Below are 22873 nucleotides of genomic sequence, written 5' to 3'. Positions count from 1 at the left end.
ATTTCCATGTTTATACAGATGGCTGTGCAGATATTTCCATGTTTATGCAGATGACTTTGTAGGTATTTCCATGCTTATACAGATGGCGGTGTAGGTATTTCCATGTTTATAGAGATAGCTGTGTTGATATTTCCATGTTTATACACATAGGGGTGTAGATATTTCCATGTTTATACAGACAGCAGAGGAGATATTTCCATGTTTATACACATAGTGGTGTACATAATTCCATGTTTATAGAGACAGCGGTGTAGGTATTTCCATGTTTATACAGATAGCGGTGCAGATATTTGCATGTTTATACAGATGCCTATGCAGATATTTCCATATTTATACAGAGCTCTCTGTAGATATTTCCATGTTTATACAGATGGCAGTGTTGATTTTTCCATGTTCCTACACATGACTGTGTAGGTATTTCCATGTTTATACAGATGGCTTTGTAGATATTTCCATGTTTATAGAGATAGCGGTGTAGATATTTCCATATTTATACAGATAACGGTGTAGATATTTCCATGTTTATACAGATAGCAGTGTAAATATTTCCATGTTTATACAGATCACGGTGTAGATACTTCCAGGATTATAGAGATAGCAGTGTAGATATTTCCATGTTTATACAGATAGCGGTGTAGATATTTCCATGTTTGTAGAGATGGCGGTGTTGATGTTTCCATCTATACACAGATTGCCGTGTAGGTCTTTCCATGTGTATACAGATGGCATTGTAGATATTTCCATGTTTATACAGATGGTGTTGTAGATATTTCCATGTTTATACACATGACTGTATAGGTATTTCCATGTTTTTACAGATGGCATTGTAGATATTTCCACGTTTATAGAGATAGCAGGGTAGATATTTCCATGTTTATACAGATGGTGGTGTAGGTATTTCCATGTTTATAGAGATAGCGGTGTAGATATTTCCATATTTATACAGATAACGGTGTAGATATTTCCATGTTTATACAGATAGCAGTGTAAATATTTCCATGTTTATACCGATCACGGTGTAGATATTTCCAGGTTTATAGAGATAACAGTGTAGATATTTCCATGTTTATACAGATAGCGGTTTAGCTATTTCCATGTTTATACAGACCGCGGTGTAGATATTTCCATGTTTATACAGATAGCAGTGCAGATATTTCCATGTTTGTACAGATGGCGGTGTTGATATTTCCATCTATACACAGATGACCGTGTAGATATTTCCATGTTTATACAGAAGGCGGCGCAGATATTTCCATGGATATGTAGAAGGCGGTGTAGATATTTCCATGTTTATACAGATAGCGGTGCAGATATTTCCATGTATATACAGATGGCTGTGTAGATATTTCCATGTGTATACAGATGGCTGTGTAGATATTTCCATGTTTATGCAGATGACTTTGTAGGTATTTCCATGTTTATACAGACGGCGGTGTAGGTATTTCCATGTTTATAGAGATAGCTGTGTAGATATTTCCATGTTTATACAGATAGCGGTGTAGATATTTCCATGTTTATACAGATCGCGGTGTAGATATTTCCATGTTTATACAGACAGCAGTGGAGATATTTCCATGTTTATACACATAGCGGTGTACATATTTCCATGCTTATAGAGACAGTGGTGTAGGTATTTCCATGTTTATACAGATAGCGTTGTAAATATTTCCATGTTTATACAGATTGGGGTGTAGATATTTACATGTTTATACAGATACCGGTGTAGAAATTTCCATTTTTATAGAGACCGCAGTGTAGATATTTCCATGTTTATACAGATAGCGGTGTAGATATTTCCATGTTTGTACAGATGGCGGTGTTGATGTTTCCATCTATACACAGATTGCTGTGTAGGTATTTCCATGTGTATACAGATGGCATTGTAGATATTTCCATGTTTATACAGATGGTGGTGTAGATATTTACATGTTTATACAGATGACTGTATAGGTATTTCCATGTTTTTACAGATGGCATTGTAGATATTTCCATGTTTATAGAGATAGCAGTGTAGATATTTCCATGTTTATACAGATGGCGGTGTAGATATGTCCATGTTTATAGAGATAGCGGTGTAGATATTTCCATATTTATACAGATAACGGTGTAGATATTTCCATGTTTATACAGATAGCAGTGTAAATATTTCCATGTTTATACAGATCACGGTGTAGATATTTCCAGGTTTATAGAGATAGCTGTGTAGATATTTCCATGTTTATACAGATGACTTTGTAGGTATTTCCATGTTTATACAGATGGCGGTGTAGGTATTTCCATGTTTATAGAGATAGCTGTGTTGATATTTCCATGTTTATACACATAGGGGTGTAGATATTTCCATGTTTCTACTGACAGCAGAGGAGATATTTCCATGTTTATACACATAGTGGTGTACATAATTCCATGTTTATAGAGACAGCGGTGTAGGTATTCCCATGTTTATACAGATAGCGGTGCAGATATTTGCATGTTTATACAGATGCCTATGCAGATATTTACATATTTATACAGAGGGCTCTGTAGATATTTCCATGTTTATACAGATGGCAGTGTTGATTTTTCCATGTTCCTACACATGACTGTGTAGGTATTTCCATGTTTATACAGATGGCTTTGTAGATATTTCCATGTTTATAGAGATAGCGGTGTAGATATTTCCATATTTATACAGATAACGGTGTAGATATTTCCATGTTTATACAGATAGCAGTGTAAATATTTCCATGTTTATACAGATCACGGTGTAGACACTTCCAGGTTTATAGAGATAGCAGTGTAGATATTTCCATGTTTATACAGATAGCGGTGTAGATATTTCCATGTTTGTACAGATGGCGGTGTTGATGTTTCCATCTATACACAGATTGCCGTGTAGGTATTTCCATGTGTATACAGATGGCATTGTAGATATTTCCATGTTTATACAGATGGAGTTGTAGATATTTCCATGTTTACACACATGACTGTATAGGTGTTTCCATGTTTTTACAGATGGCATTGTAGATATTTCCACGTTTATAGAGATAGCAGGGTAGATATTTCCATGTTTATACAGATGGTGGTGTAGATATTTCCATGTTTATAGAGATAGCGGTGTAGATATTTCCATATTTATACAGATAACGGTGTAGATATTTCCATGTTTATACAGATAGCAGTGTAAATATTTCCATGTTTATACAGATCACGGTGTAGATATTTCCAGGTTTATAGAGATAACAGTGTAGATATTTCCATGTTTATACAGATAGCGGTTTAGCTATTTCCATGTTTATACAGACCGCGGTGTAGATATTTCCATGTTTATACAGATAGCAGTGCAGATATTTCCATGTTTGTACAGATGGCGGTGTTGATATTTCCATCTATACACATATGACCGTGTAGATATTTCCATGTTTATACAGATAGCAGTGCAGATATTTCCATGTTTGTACAGATGGCGGTGTTGATATTTCCATCTATACACAGATGACCGTGTAGATATTTCCATGTTTATACAGAAGGCGGCGCAGATATTTCCATGGGTATGTAGAAGGCGGTGTAGATATTTCCATGTTTATACAGATAGCGGTGCAGATATTTCCATGTATATACAGATGGCTGTGTAGATATTTCCATGTGTATACAGATGGCTGTGTAGATATTTCCATGTTTATGCAGATGACTTTGTAGGTATTTCCATGTTTATACAGATGGCGGTGTAGGTATTTCCATGTTTATAGAGATAGCTGTGTAGATATTTCCATGTTTATACAGATAGCGGTGTAGATATTTCCATGTTTATAGAGATCGCGGTGTAGATATTTCCATGTTTATACAGACAGCAGTGGAGATATTTCCATGTTTATACACATAGCGGTGTACATATTTCCATGCTTATAGAGACAGTGGTGTAGGTATTTCCATGTTTATACAGATAGCGGTGTAAATATTTCCATGTTTATACAGATCGTGGTGTAGATATTTCCATGTTTATACAGATACCGGTGTAGAAATTTCCATGTTTATAGAGACCGCAGTGTAGATATTTCCATGTTTATACAGATAGCGGTGTAGATATTTCCATGTTTGTACAGATGGCGGTGTTGATGTTTCCATCTATACACAGATTGCTGTGTAGGTATTTCCATGTGTATACAGATGGCATTGTAGATATTTCCATGTTTATACAGATGGTGGTGTAGATATTTACATGTTTATACAGATGACTGTATAGGTATTTCCATGTTTTTACAGATGGCATTGTAGATATTTCCATGTTTATAGAGATAGCAGTGTAGATATTTCCATGTTTATACAGATGGCGGTGTAGATATGTCCATGTTTATAGAGATAGCGGTGTAGATATTTCCATATTTATACAGATAACGGTGTAGATATTTCCATGTTTATACAGATAGCAGTGTAAATATTTCCATGTTTATACAGATCACGGTGTAGATATTTCCAGGTTTATAGAGATAGCAGTGTAGATATTTCCATGTTTATGCAGATAGAGGTTTAACTATTTCCATGTTTATACAGACCGCGTTGTAGATATTTCCATGTTTATACAGATAGCGGTGCAGATATTTCCATGTTTGTACAGATGGCGGTGTTGATATTTCCATCTATACACAGATGACCGTGTAGATATTTCCATGTTTATACAGAAGGTGGTGCAGATATTTCCATGGATATGTAGAAGGCGGTGTAGATATTTCCATGTTTCTACAGATAGCGATGTAAATATGTCCATGTATATACAGATGGTTGTGTAGATATTTCCATGTTTATACAGATGGCTGTGTAGATATTTCCATGTTTATACAGATGACTTTGTAGGTATTTCCATGTTTATACAGACGGCAGTGTAGGTATTTCCATGTTTATAGAGATAGCTGTGTAGATATTTCCATGTTTATACACATAGCGGTGTAGATATTTCCATATTTATACAGATCGCGGTGTAGATATTTCCATGTTTATACAGACAGCAGTGGAGATATTTCCATGTTTATACACATAGCGGTGTACATACTTCCATGTTTATAGAGACAGCGGTGTAGGTATTTCCATGTTTATACAGATAGTGGTGCAGATATTTGCATGTTTATACAGATGCCTATGCAGATATTTCCATATTTATACAGAGGGCTCTGTAGATATTTCCATGTTTATACAGATGGCAGTGTTGATTTTTCCATGTTCCTACACATGACTGTGTAGGTATTTCTATGTTTATACAGATGGCTTTTTAGATATTTCCATGTTTATAGAGATAGCGGTGTAGATATTTCCATGTTTATACAGATAGCGGTGTAAATATTTCCATGTTTATACAGATCGTGGTGTAGATATTTCCATGTTTATACAGATACCGGTGTAGAAATTTCCATGTTTATACAGACCGCTGTGTAGATATTTCCATGTTTATTCAGGTAGCGTGGTAGATATTTCCATGTTTGTACAGATGGCGGTGTTGATGTTTCCATCTATACACAGATTGCCGTGTAGGTATTTCCATGTGTATACAGATGGCATTGTAGGTATTTCCATGTGTATACAGATGGTGCTGTAGATATTTCCATGTTTATACACATGACTGTTTAGGTATTTCCATGTTTTTACAGATGGCATTGTAGATATTTCCACGTTTATAGAGATAGCAGGGTAGATATTTCCATGTTTATACAGATGGTGGTGTAGATATTTCCATGTTTATAGAGATAGCGGTGTAGATATTTCCATATTTATACAGATAACGGTGTAGATATTTCGATGTTTATACAGATAGCAGTGTAAATATTTCCATGTTTATACAGATCACGGTGTAGATATTTCCAGGTTTATAGAGATAACAGTGTAGATATTTCCATGTTTATACAGATAGCGGTTTAGCTATTTCCATGTTTATACAGACCGCGGTGTAGATATTTCCATGTTTATACAGATAGCAGTGCAGATATTTCCATGTTTGTACAGATGGCGGTGTTGATATTTCCATCTATACACAGATGACCGTGTAGATATTTCCATGTTTATACAGAAGGCGGCGCAGATATTTTCATGGATATGTAGAAAGCGGTGTAGATATTTCCATGTTTATACAGATAGCGGTGCAGATATTTCCATGTATATACAGATGGCTGTGTAGATATTTCCATGTGTATACAGATGGCTGTGTAGATATTTCCATGTTTATGCAGATGACTTTGTAGGTATTTCCATGTTTATACAGATGGCGGTGTAGGTATTTCCATGTTTATAGAGATAGCTGTGTAGATATTTCCATGTTTATACAGATAGCGGTGTAGATATTTCCATGTTTATACAGATCGCGGTGTAGATATTTCCATGTTTATACAGACAGCAGTGGAGATATTTCCATGTTTATACACATAGCGGTGTACATATTTCCATGCTTATAGAGACAGTGGTGTAGCTATTTCCATGTTTATACAGATAGCGGTGTAAATATTTCCATGTTTATACAGATCGGGGTGTAGATATTTCCATGTTTATACAGATACCGGTGTAGAAATTTCCATGTTTATAGAGACCGCAGTGTAGATATTTCCATGTTTATGCAGATAGCGGTGTAGATATTTCCATGTTTGTACAGATGGCGGTGTTGATGTTTCCATCTATACACAGATTGCTGTGTAGGTATTTCCATGTGTATACAGATGGCATTGTAGATATTTCCATGTTTATACAGATGGTGGTGTAGATATTTACATGTTTATACAGATGACTGTATAGGTATTTCCATGTTTTTACAGATGGCATTGTAGATATTTCCATGTTTATAGAGATAGCAGTGTAGATATTTCCATGTTTATACAGATGGCGGTGTAGATATGTCCATGTTTATAGAGATAGCGGTGCAGATATTTCCATATTTATACAGATAACGGTGTAGATATTTCCATGTTTATACAGATAGCAGTGTAAATATTTCCATGTTTATACAGATCACGGTGTAGATATTTCCAGGTTTATAGAGATAGCAGTGTAGATATTTCCATGTTTATGCAGATAGAGGTTTAACTATTTCCATGTTTATACAGACCGCGTTGTAGATATTTCCATGTTTATACAGATAGCGGTGCAGATATTTCCATGTTTGTACAGATGGCGGTGTTGATATTTCCATCTATACACAGATGACCGTGTAGATATTTCCATGTTTATACAGAAGGTGGTGCAGATATTTCCATGGATATGTAGAAGGCGGTGTAGATATTTCCATGTTTCTACAGATAGCGATGTAAATATGTCCATGTATATACAGATGGTTGTGTAGATATTTCCATGTTTATACAGATGGCTGTGTAGATATTTCCATGTTTATACAGATGACTTTGTAGGTATTTCCATGTTTATACAGACGGCAGTGTAGGTATTTCCATGTTTATAGAGATAGCTGTGTAGATATTTCCATGTTTATACACATAGCGGTGTAGATATTTCCATATTTATACAGATCGCGGTGTAGATATTTCCATGTTTATACAGACAGCAGTGGAGATATTTCCATGTTTATACACATAGCGGTGTACATACTTCCATGTTTATAGAGACAGCGGTGTAGGTATTTCCATGTTTATACAGATAGTGGTGCAGATATTTGCATGTTTATACAGATGCCTATGCAGATATTTCCATATTTATACAGAGGGCTCTGTAGATATTTCCATGTTTATACAGATGGCAGTGTTGATTTTTCCATGTTCCTACACATGACTGTGTAGGTATTTCTATGTTTATACAGATGGCTTTTTAGATATTTCCATGTTTATAGAGATAGCGGTGTAGATATTTCCATGTTTATACAGATAGCGGTGTAAATATTTCCATGTTTATACAGATCGTGGTGTAGATATTTCCATGTTTATACAGATACCGGTGTAGAAATTTCCATGTTTATACAGACCGCTGTGTAGATATTTCCATGTTTATTCAGGTAGCGTGGTAGATATTTCCATGTTTGTACAGATGGCGGTGTTGATGTTTCCATCTATACACAGATTGCCGTGTAGGTATTTCCATGTGTATACAGATGGCATTGTAGGTATTTCCATGTGTATACAGATGGTGCTGTAGATATTTCCATGTTTATACACATGACTGTTTAGGTATTTCCATGTTTTTACAGATGGCATTGTAGATATTTCCACGTTTATAGAGATAGCAGGGTAGATATTTCCATGTTTATACAGATGGTGGTGTAGATATTTCCATGTTTATAGAGATAGCGGTGTAGATATTTCCATATTTATACAGATAACGGTGTAGATATTTCGATGTTTATACAGATAGCAGTGTAAATATTTCCATGTTTATACAGATCACGGTGTAGATATTTCCAGGTTTATAGAGATAACAGTGTAGATATTTCCATGTTTATACAGATAGCGGTTTAGCTATTTCCATGTTTATACAGACCGCGGTGTAGATATTTCCATGTTTATACAGATAGCAGTGCAGATATTTCCATGTTTGTACAGATGGCGGTGTTGATATTTCCATCTATACACAGATGACCGTGTAGATATTTCCATGTTTATACAGAAGGCGGCGCAGATATTTTCATGGATATGTAGAAAGCGGTGTAGATATTTCCATGTTTATACAGATAGCGGTGCAGATATTTCCATGTATATACAGATGGCTGTGTAGATATTTCCATGTGTATACAGATGGCTGTGTAGATATTTCCATGTTTATGCAGATGACTTTGTAGGTATTTCCATGTTTATACAGATGGCGGTGTAGGTATTTCCATGTTTATAGAGATAGCTGTGTAGATATTTCCATGTTTATACAGATAGCGGTGTAGATATTTCCATGTTTATACAGATCGCGGTGTAGATATTTCCATGTTTATACAGACAGCAGTGGAGATATTTCCATGTTTATACACATAGCGGTGTACATATTTCCATGCTTATAGAGACAGTGGTGTAGCTATTTCCATGTTTATACAGATAGCGGTGTAAATATTTCCATGTTTATACAGATCGGGGTGTAGATATTTCCATGTTTATACAGATACCGGTGTAGAAATTTCCATGTTTATAGAGACCGCAGTGTAGATATTTCCATGTTTATGCAGATAGCGGTGTAGATATTTCCATGTTTGTACAGATGGCGGTGTTGATGTTTCCATCTATACACAGATTGCTGTGTAGGTATTTCCATGTGTATACAGATGGCATTGTAGATATTTCCATGTTTATACAGATGGTGGTGTAGATATTTACATGTTTATACAGATGACTGTATAGGTATTTCCATGTTTTTACAGATGGCATTGTAGATATTTCCATGTTTATAGAGATAGCAGTGTAGATATTTCCATGTTTATACAGATGGCGGTGTAGATATGTCCATGTTTATAGAGATAGCGGTGCAGATATTTCCATATTTATACAGATAACGGTGTAGATATTTCCATGTTTATACAGATAGCAGTGTAAATATTTCCATGTTTATACAGATCACGGTGTAGATATTTCCAGGTTTATAGAGATAGCAGTGTAGATATTTCCATGTTTATGCAGATAGAGGTTTAACTATTTCCATGTTTATACAGACCGCGTTGTAGATATTTCCATGTTTATACAGATAGCGGTGCAGATATTTCCATGTTTGTACAGATGGCGGTGTTGATATTTCCATCTATACACAGATGACCGTGTAGATATTTCCATGTTTATACAGAAGGTGGTGCAGATATTTCCATGGATATGTAGAAGGCGGTGTAGATATTTCCATGTTTCTACAGATAGCGATGTAAATATGTCCATGTATATACAGATGGTTGTGTAGATATTTCCATGTTTATACAGATGGCTGTGTAGATATTTCCATGTTTATACAGATGACTTTGTAGGTATTTCCATGTTTATACAGACGGCAGTGTAGGTATTTCCATGTTTATAGAGATAGCTGTGTAGATATTTCCATGTTTATACACATAGCGGTGTAGATATTTCCATATTTATACAGATCGCGGTGTAGATATTTCCATGTTTATACAGACAGCAGTGGAGATATTTCCATGTTTATACACATAGCGGTGTACATACTTCCATGTTTATAGAGACAGCGGTGTAGGTATTTCCATGTTTATACAGATAGCGGTGCAGATATTTCCATGTTTGTAGAGATGGCGGTGTTGATGTTTCCATCTATACACAGATTGCCGTGTAGGTATTTCCATGTGTATACAGATGGCATTGTAGATATTTCCATGTTTATACAGATGGTGGTGTAGATATTTCCAAGTTTATACAGATGAGTGTATAGGTATTTTCATTTTTTTACAGATGGCATTGTAGATATTTCCATGTTTATAGAGATAGCAGTGTAGATATTTCCATGTTTATACAGATGGCGGTGTAGATATTTCCATGTTTATAGAGATAGCGGTGTAGATATTTCCATATTTATACAGATAACGGTGTAGATATTTCCATGTTTATACAGATAGCAGTGTAAATATTTCCATGTTTATACAGATCACGGTGTAGATATTTCCAGGTTTATAGAGATAACAGTGTAGATATTTCCATGTTTATACAGATAGCGGTTTTGCTATTTCCATGTTTTTACAGACCGCGGTGTAGATATTTCCATGTTTATACAGATAGCGGTGCAGATATTTCCATGTTTGTACAGATGGCGGTGTTGATATTTCAATCTATACACTGATGACCTTGTAGATATTTCCATGTTTATACAGAAGGCGGCGCCGATATTTCCATGGATATGTAGGAGGCGGTGTTGATACTTCCATGTTTATACAGATAGCAGTGTAGATATTTCCATGTATATACAGATGGCTGTGTAGATATTTCCAAGTATATACAGATGGCTGTGTAGATATTTCCATGTTTATACAGATGGCTGTGTAGATATTTCCATGTTTATACAGATGACTTTGTAGGTATTTCCATGTTTATACAGATGGCGGTGTAGGTATTTCCATGTATATAGAGATAGCTGTGTAGATATTTCCATGTTTATACAGATAGCGGTGTAGATATTTCCATGTTTATGCAGATCGTGGTGTAGATATTTCCATGTTTATACAGACAGCAGTGGAGATATTTACATGTTTATACATATAGCGGTGTACATATTTCCATGTTTATAGAGACAGCGGTGTTGGTATTTCCATGTTTATACAGATAGCGGTGCAGATATTTGCATGTTTATACAGATGCCTATGCAGATATTTCCATATTTATACAGAGGGATCTGTAGATATTTCCATGTATGTACAGATGGCAGTGTAGATTTTTCCATGTTCCTACACATGACTGTGTAGGTATTTCCATGTTTACACAGATGGATTTGTAGATATTTCCATGTTTGTACAGATGGCGGTGTTGATGTTTCCATCTATACACAGATTGCCGTGTAGGTATTTCCATGTGTTTACAGATGGCCTTGTAGATATTTCCATGTTTATACAGATGGTGGTGTAGATATTTCCATGTTTATACAGATGACTGTATTGGTATTTCCATGTTTTTACAAATGGCATTGTAGATATTTCCATGTTTATAGAGATAGCAGTGTAGATATTTCCATGTTTATACAGATGGCGGTGTAGATATTTCCATGTTTATAGAGATAGCGGTGTAGATATTTCCATATTTATACAGATAACGGTGTAGATATTTCCATGTTTACACAGATAGGAATGTAAATATTTCCATGTTTATACAGATCACGGTGTAGATATTTCCAGGTTAATAGAGATAGCAGTGTAGATATTTCCATGTTTATACAGATAGCGTTTTAGCTATTTCCATGTTTATACAGACCGCGGTGTAGATATTTCCATGTTTATACAGATAGCGGTGCAGATATTTCCATGTTTGTACAGATGGCGGTGTTGATATTTCCATCTATACACAGATGACCGTGTAGATATTTCCATGTATATACAGAAGGCGGCGCAGATATTTCCATGGATATGTAGAAGGTGGTGTAGATATTTCCATGTTTATACAGATAGCGGTGTAGATATTTCCATGTTTATACAGATACCGGTGTAGAAATTTCCATGTTTATACAGACCGCAGTGTAGATATTTCCATATTTATACAGATAGCGGTGTAGATATTTCCATGTTTGTACACATGGCGGTGTTGATGTTTCCATCTATACAGAGATTGCCGTGTAGGTATTTCCATGTGTATACAGATGGCATTGTAGATATTTCCATGTTTATACAGATGGTGGTGTAGATATTTCCATGTTTATACAGATGACTTTATAGGTATTTCCATGTTTTTACAGATGGCATTGTAGATATTTCCATGTTTATAGAGATAGCGGTGTAGATATTTCCATATTTATACAGATAACGGTGTAGATATTTCCATGTTTATACAGATAGCAGTGTAAATATTTCCATGTTTATACAGATCACGGTGTAGATATTTCCAGGTTTATAGAGATAGCAGTGTAGATATTTCCATGTTTATACAGATAGCGGTTTAGGTATTTCCATGTTTATACAGACCGCGGTGTAGATATTTCCATGTTTATACAGATAGCGGTGCAGATATTTCCATGTTTGTACAGATGGCGGTGTTGATATTTCCATCTATACACAGATGACCGTGTAGATATTTCCATGTTTATACAGAAGGCAGCGCAGATATTTCCATGGATATGTAGAAGGCGGTGTAGATATTTCCATGTTTATACATATAGCGGTGTAGATATTTCCATGTATATACAAATGGCTGTGTAGATATTTCCATGTTTATACAGATGGCTGTGTAGATATATCCATGTTTATACAGATGACTTTGTAGGTATTTCCTTGTTTATACAGATGGCGGTGTAGGTATTTCCATGTTTATAGAGATAGCTGTGTAGATATTTCCATGTTTATACAGATAGCGGTGTAGATATTTCCATGTTTATACAGATCGCGCTGTAGATATTTCCATGTTTATACAGACAGCAGTGGAGATATTTCCATGTTTATACACATAGCGGTGTACATATTTCCATGTTTATAGAGAGAGCAGTGTAGGTATTTCCATGTTTATACAGATAGCGGTGTAAATATTTCCATGTTTATACTGACCGTGGTGTAGATATTTCCATGTTTATACAGATACCGGTGTAGAAATTTCCATGTTCATACAGACCGCAGTGTAGATATTTCCATGTTTATTCAGATAGCGGTTTAGATATTTCCATGTTTGTACTGATGGCGGTGTTGATGTTTCCATCTATACACAGATTGCCGTGTAGGTATTTCCATGTGTATACAGATGGCACTGTAGATATTTCCATGTTTATACAGATGGTGGTGTAGATATTTCCCTGTTTATACAGATGACTGTATAGGTATTTCCATGTTTTTACAGATGGCATTGTAGATATTTCCATGTTTATAGAGATAGCAGTGTAGATATTTCCATGTTTATACAGATGGCGGTGTAGATATTTCCATGTTTATAGAGATAGCGGTGGAGATATTTCCATATTTATACAGATAACGGTGTAGATATTTCCATGTTTATACAGATAGCAGTGTAAATATTTCCATGTTTATACAGAGCACGGTGTGGATATTTCCAGGTTTATAGAGATAGCAGTGTAGATATTTCCATGTTTATACAGATAGCGGTTTAGCTATTTCCATGTTTATACAGACCGCGGTGTAGATATTTCCATGTTTATACAGATAGCGGTGCAGATATTTCCATGTTTGTACAGATGGCGGTGTTGATATTTCCATCTATACACAGATGACCGTGTACATATTTCCATGTTAATACAGAAGGCGGCGCAGATATTTCCATGGATGTGTAGAAGGCGGTGTAGATATTTCCATGTTTATACAGATAGCGGTGTAGATATTTCCATGTATATACAGATGGCTGTGTAGATATTTCCATTTGTATACAGATGGCTGTGAAGATATTTCCATATTTATACAGATGACTTTGTAGGTATTTCCATGTTTATACAGATGGCGGTGTAGGTATATCCATGTTAATAGAGATAGCTATGTAGATATTTCCATGTTTATACAGATAGCGGTGTAGATATTTCCATGTTTATACAGATGGCAGTGTTGATTTTTCCATGTATCTACACATGACTGTGTAGGTATTTCCATGTTTATACAGATGGCTTTGTAGATATTTCCATGTTTATAGAGATAGCAGTGTAAATATTTCCATGTTTATACAGATCACGGTGTAGATATTTCCATGTTTATACAGTCCGCGGTGTAGATATTTCCATGTTTATACAGATAGCGGTGCAGATATTTCCATGTTTATACAGACAGCAGTGGAGATATTTCCATGTTTATACACATAGCGGTGTACATATTTCCATGTTTATAGAGACAGCGGTGTAGGTATTTCAATGTTTATACAGATAGCGGTGCAGATATTTCCATGTTTATACAGATGCCTATGCAGATATTTCCATATTTATACAGAGGGCTCTGTAGATATTTCCATGTTTATACAGATGGCAGTGTATATTTTTCCATGTTCCTACACATGACTGTGTAGGTATTTCCATGTTTATACAGATGGCTTTGTAGATATTTCCATGTTTATAGAGATAGCGGTGTAGATATTTCCATGTTTATACAGATAGCGGTGTAAATACTTCCATGTTTATACAGATCGTGGTGTAGATATTTCCATGTTTATACAGATACCGGTGTAGAAATTTCCATGTTTATACAGACCGCAGTGTAGATATTTCCATGTTTATACAAGTAGCGGTGTAGATATTTCCATGTTTGTACAGATGGCGGTGTTGATGTTTCCATCTATACACAGATTGCCGTGTAGGTATTTCCATGTGTATAAAGATGGCACTGTAGATATTTCCATGTTTATACAGATGGTGGTGTAGATATTTCCATGTTTATACAGATGACTGTATAGCTATTTCCATGTTTTTACAGATGGCATTGTAGATATTTCCATGTTTATAGAGATAGCAGTGTAGATATTTCCATGTTTATACAGATGGCGGTGTAGATATTTCCATGTTTATAGAGATAGCGGTGGAGGTATTTCCATATTTATACAGATAACGGTGTAGGTATTTCCATGTTTATACAGATAGTAGTGTAAATATTTCCATGTTTATACAGAGCACGGTGTAGATATGTCCAGGTTTATAGAGATAGCAGTGTAGATATTTCCATGTTTATACAGATAGCGGTTTAGCTATTACCATGTTTATACAGACCGCGGTGTAGATATTTCCATGTTTATAAAGATAACGGTGCAGATATTTCCATGTTTGTACAGATGGCGATGTTGATATTTCCATCTATACACAGATGACCGTGTAGATATTTCCATGTTAATACAGAAGGCGGCGCAGATATTTCCATGGATATGTAGAAGGCGGTGTAGATATTTCCATGTTTATACCGATAGCGGTGTAGATATTTCCATGTATATTCAGATGGCTGTGTAGATATTTCTATGTTTATACAGATGGCTGTGTAGATATTTCCATGATTATACATATGACTTTGTAGGTATTTCCATGTTTATACAGATGGCGGTGTAGGTATTTCCATGTTTATAGAGATAGCTGTGTAGATATTTCCATGTTTATACAGATAGCGGTGTAGATATTTCCAAGTTTATACAGATCGCGGTGTAGATATTTCCATGTTTATACAGACAGCAGTGGAGATATTTCCATGTTTATACACATAGCGGTGTACATATTTCCATGTTTATAGAGACAGCAGTGTAGGTATTTCCATGTTTATACAGATAGAGGTGTAAATATTTCCATGTTTATACAGATCGTATTGTAGATATTTCCATGTTTATACAGATACCGGTGTAGAAATTTCCATGTTTATACCGACCGCAGTGTAGATATTTCCATGTTTTTTCAGATAGCGGTTTAGATATTTCCATGTGTGTACTGATGGCGGTGTTGATGTTTCCATCTGTACACAGATTGCCGTGTAGGTATTTCCATGTGTATACAGATGGCACTGTAGATATTTCCATGTTTATACAGATGGTGGTGTAGATATTTCCATGTTTGTACACATGGCGGTGTTGATATTTCCATCTGTACACAGATGACCGTGTAGATATTTCCATGTTTATACAGAAGGCGGCGCAGATATTTCCATGGGTATGTAGAAGGCGGTGTAGATATTTCCATGTTTATACAGATGGCGGTGTAGGTATTTTCATGTTTATAGAGATAGCTGTGTATATATTTCCATGTTTATGCAGATAGCGGTGTAGATATTTCCATGTTTATACAGATCGTGGTGTAGATATTTCCATGTTTGTACAGATACCGGTGTAGAAATTTCCATGTTTATACAGACCGCAGTGTAGATATTTCCATGTTTATACCGATAGCGGTTTAGATATTTCCATGTTTGTACAGATGGCGGTGTTGATGTTTCCATCTATACACAGATTGCCGTGTAGGTATTTCCATGTGTATACAGATGGCATTGTAGATATTTCCATGTTTATACAGATGGTGGTGTAGATATTTCCATGTTTATATAGATGACTGTATAGGTGTTTCCATGTTTTTGCAGATGGCATTGTAGATATTTCCATGTTTATAGAGATAGCAGTGTAGATATTTCCATGTTTATACAGATGGCGGTGTAGATATTTCCATGTTTATAGAGATAGAGGTGTAGATATTTCCATATTTATACAGATATTGGTGTAGATATTTCCAGGTTTATAGAGAGAGCAGTGTAGATATTTCCATGTTTATACAGATAGCGGTTTAGTTATTTCCATATTTATACAGTCCGCGGTGTAGATATTTCCATGTTTATACAGATAGCGGTGCAGATATTTCCATGTTTGTACAGATGGCGGTGTTGATATTTCCATCTATACACAGATGACCGTGTAGATATTTCCATGTTTATACAGAAGGTGGTGCAGATATTTCCATGGATATGTAGAAGGCGGTGTAGATATTTCCATGTTTATACAAATAGCGGTGTAGATATTTCCATGTATATACAGATGGCTGTGTAGATATTTCCATGTTTATACAGATAGCAGTGTAGATATTTACATGTTTATACAGATGACTTTGTAGGTGTTTCAATGTTTATACAGATGGCAGTGTAGGTATTTCCATGTTTATACAGATACCTGTGTAGATATTTCCATGTTTATACAGATGGCGGTGTAGGTATTTCCATGTTTATAGAGATAGCTGTGTAGATATTTCCATGTTTATACAGATAGCGGTGTAGATATTTCTATGTTTATACAGATCGCGGTGTAGATATTTCCATGTTTATACAGACAGCAGTGGAGATATTTCCATGTTTATACACGTAGCGGTGTACATATTTCCATGTTTATAGAGACAGCGGTGTAGGTATTTCCATGTTTATACAGATAGCGGTGCAGATATTTCCATGTTTATACAGATGCCTATGCAGATATTTCCATATTTATACAGAGGGTTCTGTAGATATTTCCATGTTTATACAGATGGCAGTGTAGATTTTTCCATGTTCCTACACATGACTGTGTAGGTATTCCCATGTTTATACAGATGGCTTTGTAGATATTTCCATGTTTATAGAGATAGCGGTGTAGATATTTCCATGTTTATACAGATAGCGGTGTAAATATTTCCATGTTTATACAGATCGTGGTGTAGAAATTTCCATGTTTATACAGATAGCGGTGTAAATATTTCCATGATTATACAGATCGTGGTGTAGATATTTCCATGTTTATACAGATAGCGGTGTAGATATTTCCATGTTTGTAGAGATGGCGGTGTTGATGTTTCCGTCTATACACAGATTGCCGTGTAGGTATTTCCATGTGTATACAGATGGCATTGTAGATATTTCCAGGTTTATACAGAGAGTGGTGTAGATATTTCCATGTTTATACAGATGACTGTATAGGTATTTCCATGTGTATACAGATGGCATTATAGATATTTCCATGTTTATAGAGATAGCAGTGTAGATATTTCCGTGTTTATACAGATGTCGGTGTAGATATTTCCATGTTTATAGAGATAGCTGTGTTGATATTTCCATGTTTATACACATAGCGGTGTAGATATATCCATGTTTATACAGATCGCGGTGTAGATATTTCCATGTTTATACAGACAGCAGAGGAGATATTTCCATGTTTATACACATAGCGGTGTACATAATTCCATGTTTATAGAGACAGTGGTGCAGGTATTTCCATGTTTATACAGATAGCGGTGCAGATATTTGCATGTTTATCCAGATGCATATGCACATATTTCCATATTTATACAGAGGGCTCTGTAGATGTTTCCATGTTTACCCAGATGGCAGTGTAGATTTTTCCATGTTCCTACACATGACTGTGTAGGTATTTCCATGTTTATACAGATGGCGGTGTAGATATTTCCATGTTTATAGAGATAGCGGTGTAGAAATTTCCATATTTATACAGATAACGGTGTAGATATTTCCATGTTTATACAGATAGCAGTGTAAATATTTCCATGTTTATACAGATCACGGTGTAGAAATTTCCAGGTTTATACAGACCGCAGTGTAGATATTTCCATCTTTATACAGATAGCGGTGTAGATATTTCCATGTGTGTACAGATGGCGCTGTTGACGTTTCCATCTATACTCAGATTGCCGTGTAGGTATTTCCATGGGTATACAGATGGCATTGTAGATATTTCCATGTTTATCCAGATGGTGGTGTAGATATTTCCATGTTTATACAGATGACTGTATAGGTATTTCCATGTTTTTACAGATGGCATTGTAGATATTTCCATGTTTATAGAGATAGCAGTGTAGATATTTCCATGTTTATACAGATGGCTGTGTAGATATTTCCATGTTTATAGAGATAGCGGTGTAGATATTTCCATGTTTATACAGATAGCTGTGTACATACTTCCATGTTTATACAGATCGTGGTATAGATATTTCCATGTTTATAGAGATAGCAGTGTAGATATTTCCATGTTTATACAAATGGCGGTGTAGATATTTCCATGTTTATAGAGATAGCGGTGTTGATATTTCCATCTATACACAGATAACTGTGTAGATATTTCCATGTTTATACAGATAGCAGTGTAAATATTTCCATGTTTATACAGATCACGGTGTAGAAATTTCCACGTTTATACAGACCGCAGTGTAGATATTTCCATCTTTATACAGATAGCGGTGTAGATATTTCCATGTGTGTACAGATGGCGGTGTTGATGTTTCCATCTATACTCAGATTGCCGTGTAGGTATTTCCATGTTTATACAGATGGCATTGTAGATATTTCCATGTTTATACAGATGGTGGTGTAGATATTTCCATGTTTATACAGATGACTGTATAGGTATTTCCATCTTTTTACAGATGGCATTGTAGATATTTCCATGTTTATAGAGATAGCAGTGTAGATATTTCCATGTTTATACAGATAACGGTGTAGATATTTCCATGTTTATACAGATAGCAGTGTAAATATTTCCATGTTTATACAGATGGCTGTGCAGATATTTCCATGTTTATGCAGATGACTTTGTAGGTATTTCCATGCTTATACAGATGGCGGTGAAGGTATTTCCATGTTTATAGAGATAGCTGTGTTGATATTTCCATGTTTATACACATAGGGGTGTAGATATTTCCATGTTTCTACTGACAGCAGAGGAGATATTTCCATGTTTATACACATAGTGGTGTTCATAATTCCATGTTTATAGAGACAGCGGTGTAGGTATTTCCATGTTTATACAGATAGCGGTGTAGATATTTCCATGTTTGTAGAGATGGCGGTGTTGATGTTTCCATCTATACACAGATTGCCGTGTAGGTATTTCCATGTGTATACAGATGGCATTGTAGATATTTCCATGTTTATACAGATGGTGTTGTAGATATTTCCATGTTTATACACATGACTGTATAGGTATTTCCATGTTTTTACAGATGGCATTGTAGATATTTCCACGTTTATAGAGATAGCAGGGTAGATATTTCCATGTTTATACAGATGGTGGTGTAGATATTTCCATGTTTATAGAGATAGCGGTGTAGATATTTCCATATTTATACAGATAACGGTGTAGATATTTCCATGTTTATAAAGATAGCAGTGTAAATATCTCCATGTTTATACAGATCACGGTGTAGATATTTCCAGGTTTATAGAGATAACAGTGTAGATATTTCCATGTTTATACAGATAGCGGTTTAGCTATTTCCATGTTTATACAGACCGCGGTATAGATATTTCCATGTTTATACAGATAGCAGTGCAGATATTTCCATGTTTGTACAGATGGCGGTGTTGATATTTCCATCTATACACAGATGACCGTGTAGATATTTCCATGTTTATACAGAAGGCGGCGCAGATATTTCCATGGATAGGTAGAAGGCGTTGTAGATATTTCCATGTTTATACAGATAGCGGTGCAGATATTTCCATGTATATACAGATGGCTGTGTAGATATTTCCATGTTTATACAGATGGCTGTGTAGATATTTCCATGTTTATGCAGATGACTTTGTAGGTATTTCCATGTTTATACAGATGGCGGTGTAGGTATTTCCATGTTTATAGAGATGGCTGTGTAGATATTTCCATGTTTATACAGATAGCGGTGTAGATATTTCCATGTTTATACAGATCGCGCTGTAGATATTTCCATGTTTATACAGACAGCAGTGGAGATATTTCCATGTTTATACACATAGCGGTGTACATATTTCCATGTTTATAGAGAGAGCAGTGTAGGTATTTCCATGTTTATACAGATAGCGGTGTAAATATTTCCATGTTTATACTGACCGTGGTGTAGATATTTCCATGTTTATACAGATACCGGTGTAGAAATTTCCATGTTCATACAGACCGCAGTGTAGATATTTCCATGTTTATTCAGATAGCGGTTTAGATATTTCCATGTTTGTACTGATGGCGGTGTTGATGTTTCCATCTATACACAGATTGCCGTGTAGGTATTTCCATGTGTATACAGATGGCACTGTAGATATTTCCATGTTTATACAGATGGTGGTGTAGATATTTCCCTGTTTATACAGATGACTGTATAGGTATTTCCATGTTTTTACAGATGGCATTGTAGATATTTCCATGTTTATAGAGATATCAGTGTAGATATTTCCATGTTTATACAGATGGCGGTGTAGATATTTCCATGTTTATAGAGATAGCGGTGGAGATATTTCCATATTTATACAGATAACGGTGTAGATATTTCCATGTTTATACAGATAGCAGTGTAAATATTTCCATGTTTATACAGAGCACGGTGTGGATATTTCCAGGTTTATAGAGATAGCAGTGTAGATATTTCCATGTTTATACAGATAGCGGTTTAGCTATTTCCATGTTTATACAGACCGCGGTGTTGATATTTCCATGTTTATACAGATAGCAGTGCAGATATTTCCATGTTTGTACAGATGGCGGTGTTGATATTTCCATCTATACACAGATGACCGTGTAGATATTTCCATGTTTATACAGAAGGCGGCGCAGATATTTCCATGGATATGTAGAAGGCGGTGTAGATATTTCCATGTTTATACAGATAGCGGTGCAGATATTTCCATGTATATACAGATGGCTGTGTAGATATTTCCATGTGTATACAGATGGCTGTGTAGATATTTCCATGTTTATGCAGATGACTTTGTAGGTATTTCCATGTTTATACAGACGGCAGTGTAGGTATTTCCATGTTTATAGAGATAGCTGTGTAGATATTTCCATGTTTATACACATAGCGGTGTAGATATTTCCATATTTATACAGATCGCGGTGTAGATATTTCCATGTTTATACAGACAGCAGTGGAGATATTTCCATGTTTATACACATAGCGGTGTACATACTTCCATGTTTATAGAGACAGCGGTGTAGATATTTCCATGTTTATACAGATACCGGTGTAGAAATTTCCATGTTTATACAGACCGCAGTGTAGATATTTCCATGTTTATACAGATAGCGGTGTAGATATTTCCATGTTTGTACACATGGCGGTGTTGATGTTTCCATCTCTACAGAGATTGCCGTGTAGGTATTTCCATGTGTATACAGATGGCATTGTAGATATTTCCATGTTTATACAGATGGTGGTGTAGATATTTCCATGTTTATACAGATGACTTTATAGGTATTTCCATGTTTTTACAGATGGCATTGTAGATATTTCCATGTTCATAGAGATAGCGGTGTAGATATTTCCATATTTATACAGATAACGGTGTAGATATTTCCATGTTTATACAGATAGCAGTGTAAATATTTCCATGTTTATACAGATCACGGTGTAGATATTTCCAGGTATATAGAGATAGCAGTGTAGATATTTCCATGTTTATACAGATAGCGGTTTAGGTATTTCCATGTTTATACAGACCGCGGTGTAGATATTTCCATGTTTATACAGATAGCGGTGCAGATATTTCCATGTTTGTACAGATGGCGGTGTTGATATTTCCATCTATACACAGATGACCGTGTAGATATTTCCATGTTTATACAGAAGGCAGCGCAGATATTTCCATGGATATGTAGAAGGCAGTGTAGATATTTCCATGTTTATACATATAGCGGTGTAGATATTTCCATGTATATACAGATGGCTGTGTAGATATTTCCATGTTTATACAGATGGCTGTGTAGATATATCCATGTTTATACAGATGACTTTGTAGGTATTTCCTTGTTTATACAGATGGCGGTGTAGGTATTTCCATGTTTATAGAGATAGCTGTGTAGATATTTCCATGTTTATACAGATAGCGGTGTAGATATTTCCATGTTTATACAGATCGCGC

The sequence above is a fragment of the Pan troglodytes genome, chromosome 12 (assembly GCF_028858775.2).
Source record: "Pan troglodytes isolate AG18354 chromosome 12, NHGRI_mPanTro3-v2.0_pri, whole genome shotgun sequence".
NCBI lineage: Eukaryota > Metazoa > Chordata > Mammalia > Primates > Hominidae > Pan > Pan troglodytes.
Note: the sequence above shows the minus strand (reverse complement) of the source record.